General features: G+C 40.7%; 1 pseudogene; it reads left to right on the top strand.

Annotated features, from left to right (window-relative positions):
- Positions 1–11,307, top strand: part of LOC138854297 (putative mediator of RNA polymerase II transcription subunit 26) — a 21,004-nt pseudogene extending 9,697 nt beyond the window's left edge.
- The last annotated feature ends 1,286 nt before the right edge of the window (positions 11,308–12,593 follow it).

Here is a 12,593-nt window from a genome sequence, read left to right as displayed (position 1 = left end):
GTAGAACACCAGGCATGATAGTAGAACACCAGGTATGACAGTAGAACACCAGGTATGATAGTAGAACACCAGCTATGATAGTAGAACACCAGGTATGATAGTAGAACACCAGGTATGATAGCAGAACACCAGGTATGATAGTGGAACACCAGGTATGATACAACACCAGGTATGGTAGTAGAACACCAGGTATGATAGCAGAACACCAGGTATGATAGCAGAACACCAGGTATGATAGCAGAACACCAGGTATGATAGTAGAACACCAGGTATGATAGTAGAACACCAGGTATGATAGTAGAACACTAGGTATGATAAAATACCAGGTATGATAGTAGAACACCAGGTATGATAGTAGAACACCAGGTATGATAGTAGAACACCAGGTATGATAGTAGAACACCAGGTATGACAGTAGAACACCAGGTATGGTAGTAAAACACCAGCTATGATAGTAGAACACCAGGTATGGTAGAACACCAGGTATGATAGTAGAACACCAGGTATGACAGTAGAACATCAGGTATGGTAGTAAAACACCAGCTATGATAGTAGAACACCAGGTATGATAGTAGAACACTAGGTATGATAAAACACCAGGTATGATAGTAGAACACCAGGTATGATAGTAGAACACCAGGTATGATAGTAGAACACCAGGTATGATAGAACACTAGGTATGATAAAACACCAGGTATGATAATAGAACACCAGGTATGTTAGTAGAACACCAGGTATGATAGTAGAACACCAGGTATGATAGTAGAACACTAGGTATGATAAAACACAAGGTATGGTAGAACACCAGGTATGGTAGTAGAACACCAGCTATGACAGTAGAACACCAGGTATGATAGTAGAACACTAGGTATGATAAAACACCAGGTATGATAGTAGAACACCAGGTATAATAGCAGAACACCACGTATGATAGTAGAACACCAGGTATGACAGTAGAACACCAGGTATGGTAGTAAAACACCAGCTATGATAGTAGAACACCAGGTATGATAGTAGAACACCAGGTATGATAGTACAACACCAGGTATGGTAGTAGAACACCAGCTATGATAGTAGAACACCAGGTATGATAGTAGAACACCAGGTATGATAGTAGAACACCAGGTATGATAGTAGAACACCAGGTATGATAGTAGAACACCAGGTATGATAATAGAACACCAGCTATAATAGCAGAACACTAGGTATGATAGTAGAACACCAGGTATGACAGTAGAACACCAGGTATGGTAGTAAAACACCAGCTATGATAGTAGAACACCAAGTATGGTGGTAGAACACTATGTATGATAGTAGAACACCAGGTATGGTAGTAGAACACCAGGTATGATAGTAGAACACCAGCTATGATAGTAGAACACCAGGTATGATAGTAGAGCACCAGGTATGGTAGTAGAGCACCAGGTATGGTAGTAGAACACAAGGTATGGTAGTAGAACACCAGCTATGATATTAGAACACCAGGTATGGTAGTAGAACACTAGGTATGGTAGTAGAACACCAGCTATGGTAGTAGAACACCAGCCATGATAGTAGAACACCAGGTATGATAGTAGAGCACCAGGTATGGTAGTAGAACACAAGGTATGGTAGTAGAACACAAGGTATGGTAGTAGAACACCAGCTATGATATTAGAACACCAGGTATGGTAGTAGAACACCAGCTATGATAGTAGAGCACCAGGTATGGTAGTAGAACACCAGGTATAGTAGTAGAACACAAAGTATGGTAGTAGAACACCAGGTATGGTAGTAGAACACAAGGTATGGTAGTAGAACACCAGCTATGATATTAGAACACCAGGTATGGTAGTAGAACACCAGGTATGATAGTAGAGCACCAGGTATGGTAGTAGAACACCACCTATGGTAGTAGAACACCAGCTATGATATTAGAACACCAGGTATGGTAGTAGAACACCACGTATGATAATAGAACACCAGGTATGATAGTAGAGCACCAGGTATGGTAGTAAAACACAAGGTATGGTAGTAGAACACCAGCTATGATATTAGAACACCAGGTATGGTAGTAGAACACCAGGTATGATAGTAGAGCACCAGGTATGGTAGTAGAACACAAGGTATGGTAGTAGAACACCAGCTATGATATTAGAACACCAGGTATAGTAGTAGAACACCAGGTATGATAGTAGAGCACCAGGTATGGTAGTAGAACACCAGCTATGGTAGTAGGACACCAGGGATGGTAGTAGAACACCAGCTATGATATTAGAACACCAGGTATGATAGTAGAACACCAGATATGGTAGTAGAACACCAGCTATGGTAGTAGAACACCAGGTATAGTAGTAGAACACCAGGTATGATAGTAGAACACCAGATATGGTAGTAGAACACCAGGTATAGTAGTAGAACACCAGGTATGGTAGTAGAACACCAGCTATGATAGTAGAACACCAGGTATGGTAGTAGAACACCAGCTATGATAGTAGAACACCAGGTATTGTAGTAGAACACCAGGTATAGTAGTAGAACACCAGGTATGGTAGTAGAACACCAGGTATAGTAGTAGAACATCAGGTATGGTAGTAGAACACCAGGTATAGTAGTAGAACATCAGGTATGGTAGTAGAACACCAGCTATGATAGTAGAACACCAGGTATGGTAGTAGAACACCAGCTATGATAGTAGAACACCAGGTATGGTAGTAGAACACCAGCTATGATAGTAGAACACCAGGTATGGTAGTAGAACACCAGTTATGATAGTAGAACACCAGGTATGGTAGTAGAACACCAGGTATGGTAGTAGAGCACCAGGTATGGTAGTAGAACACACGGTATGATAGTAGAACACCAGGTATGGTAGTAGAACACCAGCTATGATATTAGAACACCAGGTATGGTAGTAGAACACCAGCTATGATAGTAGAACACCAGGTATGGTAGTAGAACACCAGCTATGGTAGTAGAACACCAGCTATGATAGTAGAACACCAGGTATGGTAGTAGAACACCAGCTATGATATTAGAACACCAGGTATGGTAGTAGAACACCAGCTATGGTAGTAGAACACCAGCTATGATAGTAGAACACCAGGTATGATAGCAGAACACCAGGTATGATAGTAGAACACCAGGTATGATAGCAGAACACCAGGTATGATAGTAGAACACCAGCTATGATAGTAGAACACCAGGTATGATAGTAGAACACCAGGCATGGTAGTAGAACACCAGGTATGACAGTAGAACACCAGGTATGATAGTAGAACACCAGCTATGACAGTAGAACACCAGGTATGATAGTAGAACACCAGGTATGATAGCAGAACACCAGGTATGATAGTGGAACACCAGGTATGATACAACACCAGGTATGGTAGTAGAACACCAGGTATGATAGTAGAACACCAGGTATGATAGTAGAACACCAGGTATGATAGCAGAACACCAGGTATGATAGTAGAACACCAGCTATGATAGTAGAACACCAGGTATGATAGTAGAACACCAGGCATGATAGTAGAACACCAGGTATGACAGTAGAACACCAGGTATGATAGTAGAACACCAGCTATGATAGTAGAACACCAAGTATGATAGTAGAACACCAGGTATGATAGCAGAACACCAGGTATGATAGTGGAACACCAGGTATGATACAACACCAGGTATGGTAGTAGAACACCATGTATGATAGCAGAACACCAGGTATGATAGCAGAACACCAGGTATGATAGCAGAACACCAGGTATGATAGTAGAACACCAGGTATGATAGTAGAACACCAGGTATGATAGTAGAACACTAGGTATGATAAAACACCAGGTATGATAGTAGAACACCAGGTATGATAGTAGAACACCAGGTATGATAGTAGAACACCAGGTATGATAGTAGAACACCAGGTATGATAGTAGAACACCAGGTATGACAGTAGAATACCAGGTATGGTAGTAAAACACCAGCTATGATAGTAGAACACCAGGTATGGTAGAACACCAGGTATGATAGTAGAACACCAGGTATGACAGTAGAACACCAGGTATGGTAGTAAAACACCAGCTATGATAGTAGAACACCAGGTATGATAGAACACTAGGTATGATAAAACACCAGGTATGATAGTAGAACACCAGGTATGATAGTAGAACACCAGGTATGATAGTAGAACACTAGGTATGATAAAACACCAGGTATGATAGTAGAACACCAGGTATGATAGTAGAACACCAGGTATGATAGTAGAACACTAGGTATGATAAAACACCAGGTATGGTAGTAGAACACCAGGTATGGTAGTAGAACACCAGCTATGATAGTAGAACACCAGGTATGATAGTAGAACACTAGGTATGATAAAACACCAGGTATGATAGTAGAACACCAGGTATAATAGCAGAACACCAGGTATGATAGTAGAACACCAGGTATGACAGTAGAACACCAGGTATGGTAGTAAAACACCAGCTATGATAGTAGAACACCAGGTATGATAGTAGAACACCAGGTATGATAGTACAACACCAGGTATGGTAGTAGAACACCAGCTATGATAGTAGAACACCAGGTATGATAGTAGAACACCAGGTATGATAGTAGAACACCAGGTATGATAGTAGAACACCAGGTATGATAGTAGAACACCAGGTATGATAGTAGAACACCAGGTATGATAGTAGAACACCAGGTATGATAGTAGAACACCAGGTTTGATAGTAGAACACCAGGTATTATAGTAGAACACCAGGTATGATAGTAGAACACCAGCTATAATAGCATAACACCAGGTATGATAGTAGAACACCAAGTATGACAGTAGAACACCAGGTATGGTAGTAAAACACCAGCTATGATAGTAGAACACCAGGTATGGTGGTAGAACACCAGCTATGATAGTAGAACACCAGGTATGGTAGTAGAACACTATGTATGATAGTAGAACACCAGGTATGGTAGTAGAACACCAGGTATGATAGTAGAACACCAGCTATGATAGTAGAACACCAGGTATGATAGTAGAGCACCAGGTATGGTAGTAGAGCACCAGGTATGGAAGTAGAACACAAGGTATGGTAGTAGAACACCAGCTATGATATTAGAACACCAGGTATGGTAGTAGAACACTAGGTATGGTAGTAGAACACCAGCTATGGTAGTAGAACACCAGCTATGATAGTAGAACACCAGGTATGATAGTAGAGCACCAGGTATGGTAGTAGAACACAAGGTATGGTAGTAGAACACAAAGTATGGTAGTAGAACACCAGCTATGATATTTGAACACCAGGTAAGGTAGTAGAACACCAGGTATGATAGTAGAGCACCAGGTATGGTAGTAGAACACCAGGTATGGTAGTAGAACACAAGGTATAGTAGTACAACACCAGTTATGGTAGTAGAACACAAGGTATGGTAGAACACCAGCTATGATATTAGAACACCAGGTATGGTAGTAGAACACCAGGTATGATAGTAGAGCACCAGGAATGGTAGTAGAACACCACCTATGGTAGTAGAACACCAGCTATGATATTAGAACACCAGGTATGGTAGTAGAACACCAGGTATGATAGTAGAACACCAGGTATGATAGTAGAGCACCAGGTATGGTAGTAAAACACAAGGTATGGTAGTAGAACACCAGCTATGATATTAGAACACCAGGTATGGTAGTAGAACACCAGCTATGATATTAGAACACCAGGTATAGTAGTAGAACACCAGGTATGATAGTAGAGCACCAGGTATGGTAGTAGAACACCAGCTATGGTAGTAGAACACCAGGTATGGTAGAACACCAGCTATGATATTAGAACACCAGGTATGATAGTAGAACACCAGATATGGTAGTAGAACACCAGCTATGGTAGTAGAACACCAGGTATAGTAGTAGAACACCAGGTATGATAGTAGAACACCAGATATGGTAGTAGAACACCAGGTATAGTAGTAGAACACCAGGTATGGTAGTAGAACACCAGCTATGATAGTAGAACACCAGGTATGGTAGTAGAACACCAGCTATGATAGTAGAACACCAGGTATGGTAATAGAACACCAGGTATAGTAGTAGAACACCAGGTATGGTAGTAGAACACCAGGTATAGTAGTAGAACATCAGGTATGGTAGTAGAACACCAGGTATAGTAGTAGAACATCAGGTATGGTAGTAGAACACCAGCTATGATAGTAGAACACCAGGTATGGTAGTAGAACACCAGCTATGATAGAACACCAGGTATGGAAGTAGAACACCAGCTATGATAGTAGAACACCAGGTATGGTAGTAGAACACCAGCTATGATAGTAGAACACCAGGTATTGTAGTAGAACACCAGGTATGGTAGTAGAGCACCAGGTATGGTAGTAGAACACAAGGTATGGTAGTAGAACACAAGGTATGGTAGTAGAACACCAGCTATGATATTAGAACACCAGGTAAGGTAGTAGAACACCAGGTATGATAGTAGAGCACCAGGTATGGTAGTAGAACACCAGGTATGGTAGTAGAACACAAGGTATAGTAGTACAACACCAGTTATGGTAGTAGAACACAAGGTATGGTAGAACACCAGCTATGATATTAGAACACCAGGTATGGTAGTAGAACACCAGGTATGATAGAGCACCAGGAATGGTAGTAGAACACCACCTATGGTAGTAGAACACCAGCTATGATATTAGAACACCAGGTATGGTAGTAGAACACCAGGTATGATAGTAGAACACCAGGTATGATAGTAGAGCACCAGGTATGGTAGTAAAACACAAGGTATGGTAGTAGAACACCAGCTATGATATTAGAACACCAGGTATGGTAGTAGAACACCAGGTATGATAGTAGAGCACCAGGTATGGTAGTAGAACACAAGGTATGGTAGTAGAACACCAGCTATGATATTAGAACACCAGGTATAGTAGTAGAACACCAGGTATGATAGTAGAGCACCAGGTATGGTAGTAGAACACCAGCTATGGTAGTAGAACACCAGGTATGGTAGTAGAACACCAGCTATGATATTAGAACACCAGGTATGATAGTAGAACACCAGATATGGTAGTAGAACACCAGCTATGGTAGTAGAACACCAGGTATAGTAGTAGAACACCAGGTATGATAGTAGAACACCAGATATGGTAGTAGAACACCAGGTATAGTAGTAGAACACCAGGTATGGTAGTAGAACACCAGCTATGATAGTAGAACACCAGGTATGGTAGTAGAACACCAGCTATGATAGTAGAACACCAGGTATGGTAGTAGAACACCAGGTATAGTAGTAGAACACCAGGTATGGTAGTAGAACACCAGGTATAGTAGTAGAACATCAGGTATGGTAGTAGAACACCAGGTATAGTAGTAGAACATCAGGTATGGTAGTAGAACACCAGCTATGATAGTAGAACACCAGGTATGGTAGTAGAACACCAGCTATGATAGTAGAACACCAGGTATGGTAGTAGAACACCAGCTATGATAGTAGAACACCAGGTATGGTAGTAGAACACCAGCTATGATAGTAGAACACCAGGTATGGTAGTAGAACACCAGGTATGGTAGTAGAGCACCAGGTATGGTAGTAGAACACAAGGTATGATAGTAGAACACCAGGTATGGTAGTAGAACACCAGCTATGATATTAGAACACCAGGTATGGTAGTAGAACACCAGCTATGATAGTAGAACACCAGGTATGGTAGTAGAACACCAGCTATGGTAGTAGAACACCAGCTATGATAGAACACCAGGTATGGTAGTAGAACACCAGCTATGATATTAGAACACCAGGTATGGTAGTAGAACACCAGCTATGGTAGTAGAACACCAGCTATGATAGTAGAACACCAGCTATGATAGTAGAACACTAGGTATGGTAGTAGAACACCAGGTATGGTAGTAGAACACCAGCTATGGTAATAGAACACCAGGTATGGTAGTAGAACACCAGGTATGATAGTAGAACACCAGGTATGGTAGTAGAACACCAGGTATGATAGAACACCAGGTATGATAGAACACCAGCTATGCTAGTAGAACACCAGCTATGATAGTAGAACACCAGGTATGGTAGTAGAACACCAGGTATGGTAGTAGAACACCAGGTATGGTAGTAGAACACCAGGTATGATAGTAGAACACCAGGTATGATAGTAGAACACCAGGTATGGTAGTAGAACACCAGGTATGATAGTAGAACACCAGGTATGATAGTAGAACACCAGGTATGGTAGTAGAACACCAGGTGTGATAGTAGAACACCAGCTATGGTAGTAGAACACCAGCTATGATAGTAGAACACCAGGTATGGTAGTAGAACACCAGGTATGGTAGTAGAACACCAGGTATGGTAGTAGAACACCAGCTATGATAGTAGAACACCAGGTATGGTAGTAGAACACCAGGTATGATAGTAGAACACCAGGTATGATAGTAGAACACCAGGTATGGTAGTAGAACACCAGGTATGGTAGTAGAACACGAGGTATGATAGTAGAACACCAGGTATGATAGTAGAACACCAGCTATGGTAGTAGAACACCAGGTATGGTAGTAAAACACCAGGTATGATAGTAGAACACCAGGTATGGTAGTAGAACACCAGGTATGGTAGTAGAACACGAGGTATGATAGTAGAACACCAGGTATTATAGTAGAACACCAGCTATGGTAGTAGAACACCAGGCATGGTAGCAGAACACCAGGTATGGTAGTAGAACACCAGGTATGATAGTAAAACACCAGGTATGATAGTAAAACACCAGGTATGGTAGCAGAACACCAGGTATAGTAGTAGAACACCAGGTATGATAGTAAAACACCAGCTATGATAGTAGAACACCGGGTATGGTAGCAGAACACTAGGTATGGTAGTAGAACACCAGCTATGATAATAGAACACCAGGTATGGTAGTAGAACACCAGCTATGATAGTAGAACACCAGGTATGGTAGTAGAACACCAGGTATGGTAGTAGAACGCCAGGTATGGTAGTAGAACATCAGGTATGGTAGTAGAACACCAGCTATGATAATAGAACACCAGGTATGGTAGTAGAACACCAGCTATGATAGTAGAACACCAGGTATGGTAGTAGAACACCAGGTATGGTAGTAGAACGCCAGGTATGGTAGTAGAACACCAGGTATGGTAGTAGAACACCAGGTATGGTAGTAGAACACCAGGTATGGTAGCAGAACTCCAGGTATGGTAGTAGAACACCAGGTATGGTAGCAGAACACCAGGTATGGTAGTAGAACACCAGGTATGGTAGTAGAACACCAGGTATGGTAGTAGAACACCAGGTATGGTAGCAGAACACCAGGTATGGTAGTAGAACACCAGGTATGGTAGTAGAACACCAGGTATGGTAGTAGAACACTGAACCTTTGAATAAATCAGCGATTTACTTGTGCTACTACTACTACTGCTGCTGCTGCAGCTGCTATTTCTACTTCTATTACTACTACTACTACTACTACTGCTACTACTGCTACTATTACTACTACTACTGCTACTACTACTACTACTACTGCTATTATTACTACTGCTACTACTGCTACTATTACTACTACTACTGCTACTACTACTGCTACTATTACTACTACTACTGCTACTACTACTGCTGCTATTACTACTACTGCTACTATTACTACTACTATTACTACTGCTTCTACTACTACTACTACTACTACTATTACTACTGCTACTACTACTACTACTACTGCTACTATTACTACTACTACTACTGCTACTACTACTACTGCTACTACTGCTATTACTACTACTAATGCTACTACTACTACTACTACTGCTATTATTATTACTGCTACTACTACTACTGCTATTATTACTACTGCTACTACTACTACTGCTATTATTACTACTGCTACTACTACATATTACAGGATGTACTATGATCACTACAAAACAAGGTACGAGAAGAAGACTAGAAGATCAGTATGGTAGGTGGAAGATGGTGGACAACTGTAGTTCAAGTTCTGGCTTATACATGTTGAACTAGTTAGTGTGTGTTTGTACTTTGTGTTGTTGCCCACTCTTGTGTTTTACAACTGTTCCTGCTCCTCTTAAACCTCTGCATTATCCTTATCAACAACGTAAACATCATTACTGATAATACTAACATCAATGATATTTGTAATAACAACAACATCAATTACAATAATAATAATAATAATAATAATAATAATAATAATAATAATAATAATAATAATAATAATAATAACGAATATAATAATTTGTAGCTTATCTAGTGGAGAGACTAAACTAACTTGACGTTAAGGAATAACTCCCAGATAATGTCTTACAATTATCTCTCATTTACACGACTGGTGTGTTTACACTCCTATAATCATTGAGTCTTGTGTAAATCACCATTGTGTAAATCACCATTGTTTAAACAATAGAAAATGTATCTTGTAGACAGCAGTGTGAAGACGCAAAATGTGTGTGTGAGAGAGAGAGAGAGAGAGAGAGAGAGAGAGAGCGAAAAAATTGACACCATACCTTCAATAGACTTTACACCTGCAAAAAGTGTTCTCAATTGCTATTATTCTCTATTGTTTTGTTTTTGCTGCAGTGTTGCACTGGCAGCAAGATATAACTGTCACTCAATATTGCACATTTGTTGCCTTCAATATATTTTGATAATAACAGACAGACAAGTAGAGCACGATCTATATATAGGAAGACAACCGAAGCTCTGTGTCTGTTATTCCGTACTGTCGGCACTACGACTTTGACACAAAAAAATAATAGTAACGACAAGACTCAAGTCCGGTTAGCCGGACTCGAGTCCTGGAGGTGGAGAGTACAGAACCTGCACACTGAAGGAAAGGTGAGGATGTTGCAGTTCAGAGGGTTAGGAGCTGTTAAAACACGGGGCGCTTCAGGCACGACAACGATTGAATGAGTGATGGTGAATGTGTTTTCTCTAATTTTAGTCACGCTTGTCTCGGTGGGAGACAGAGTCAGTACTGGAACTCATTACCGCTCACTGGTTAGCTGGTTCGATTCCCTGCAGGTACGAAGAGTATTCACAATTATTTCCAGTGGAGGTGCTACTTGATTACCTGCGCCCCCACTTGGAGTGGCGGTGCACGCGAACTTACACAAGTGGCTGTGAAGCAGGTGTTCAGAAGAGTACTGGCAGCGGCTATAGTCAGACGCTGACCAACAGCGTGTGGCATAAACCAAAACAAAGTTTCTTTCGCCAATTACAACTTAAACTTCAATGGTACATTCACGTCCTCCTTTCGAATGCTTCTGAAACGTGGAGTAAGACCTGGCTAACGTAGAGTAAGACCTGGCTAACGTGGAGTAAGACCTGGCTAACGTGGAGTACCACCTGGCTAACGTGGAGTGTCACCTTCCTAACATGGAGTAAGACTCACCTAACATGGAGTAAGACTCACCTAACATGGAGTAAGACTCACCTAACATGGAGTAAGACTCACCTAACATGGAGTAATACCCACCTAACATGGAGTAATACCCACCTAACATGGAGTAATACCCACCTAACATAGAGTAGAACCCACCTAACATGGAGTAGTAAGCCTCCTGCAGTATGTACTTGTCTTCCTCCTCTGACTTTCAGTCTACAGTTGTAGTAAACTTACTGCAGAAAGTACTGAGATATTTACATCAACTTAGTATCAATATTAACAATATTAACATTAATGTTAACGAGACTCAACCTCAACAAAACAACAACCAATACAACATGTATCTTGAAACATGTATCTTGGAACATGTATCATGAAACACGTATCTTGAAACATGTATCTTGGAAACAAGTATCCTGAAACATGTATCTTGAAACATGTATCTTGAAACCTCTTGAAATATGTGTCTTGAAACACGTAACTTGAAACATTTTGAAATATGTATATTGAAATAGGTATCTTGAAACACGTATCCTGAAACATGTATCTTGAAACATGCATCTTGCAACCTGTATCTTGAAACATGCATCTTGAAACATGCATCTTGCAACCTGTATCTTGAAACATGCATCTTGCAACCTGTATCTTGAAACATGCATCTTGAAACATGCATCTTGCAACCTGTATCTTGAAACATGCATCTTGCAACCTGTATCTTGAAACATGCATCTTGCAACCTGTATCTTGAAACATGCATCTTGCAACCTGTATCTTGAAACATGCATCTTGAAACATGCATCTTGCAACCTGTATCTTGAAACATGCATCTTGCAACCTGTATCTTGAAACATGCATCTTGAAACATGCATCTTGCAACCTGTATCTTGAAACATGCATCTTGCAACCTGTATCTTGAAACATGCATCTTGCAACCTGTATCTTGAAACATGCATCTTGCAACCTGTATCTTGAAACATGCATCTTGAAACATGCATCTTGCAACCTGTATCTTGAAACATGCATCTTGCAACCTGTATCTTGAAACATGCATCTTGAAACATGCATCTTGCAACCTGTATCTTGAAACATGCATCTTGCAACCTGTATCTTGAAACATGCATCTTGCAACCTGTATCTTGAAACATGCATCTTGCAACCTGTATCTTGAAACATGCATCTTGAAACATGCATCTTGC

This window comes from Cherax quadricarinatus, chromosome 54 (assembly GCF_038502225.1).
Source record: "Cherax quadricarinatus isolate ZL_2023a chromosome 54, ASM3850222v1, whole genome shotgun sequence".
Classification (NCBI taxonomy): domain Eukaryota; kingdom Metazoa; phylum Arthropoda; class Malacostraca; order Decapoda; family Parastacidae; genus Cherax; species Cherax quadricarinatus.
The sequence above is the reverse complement of the archived record's forward strand: the minus strand, read 5'-3'. Positions and strand labels throughout refer to the sequence as shown.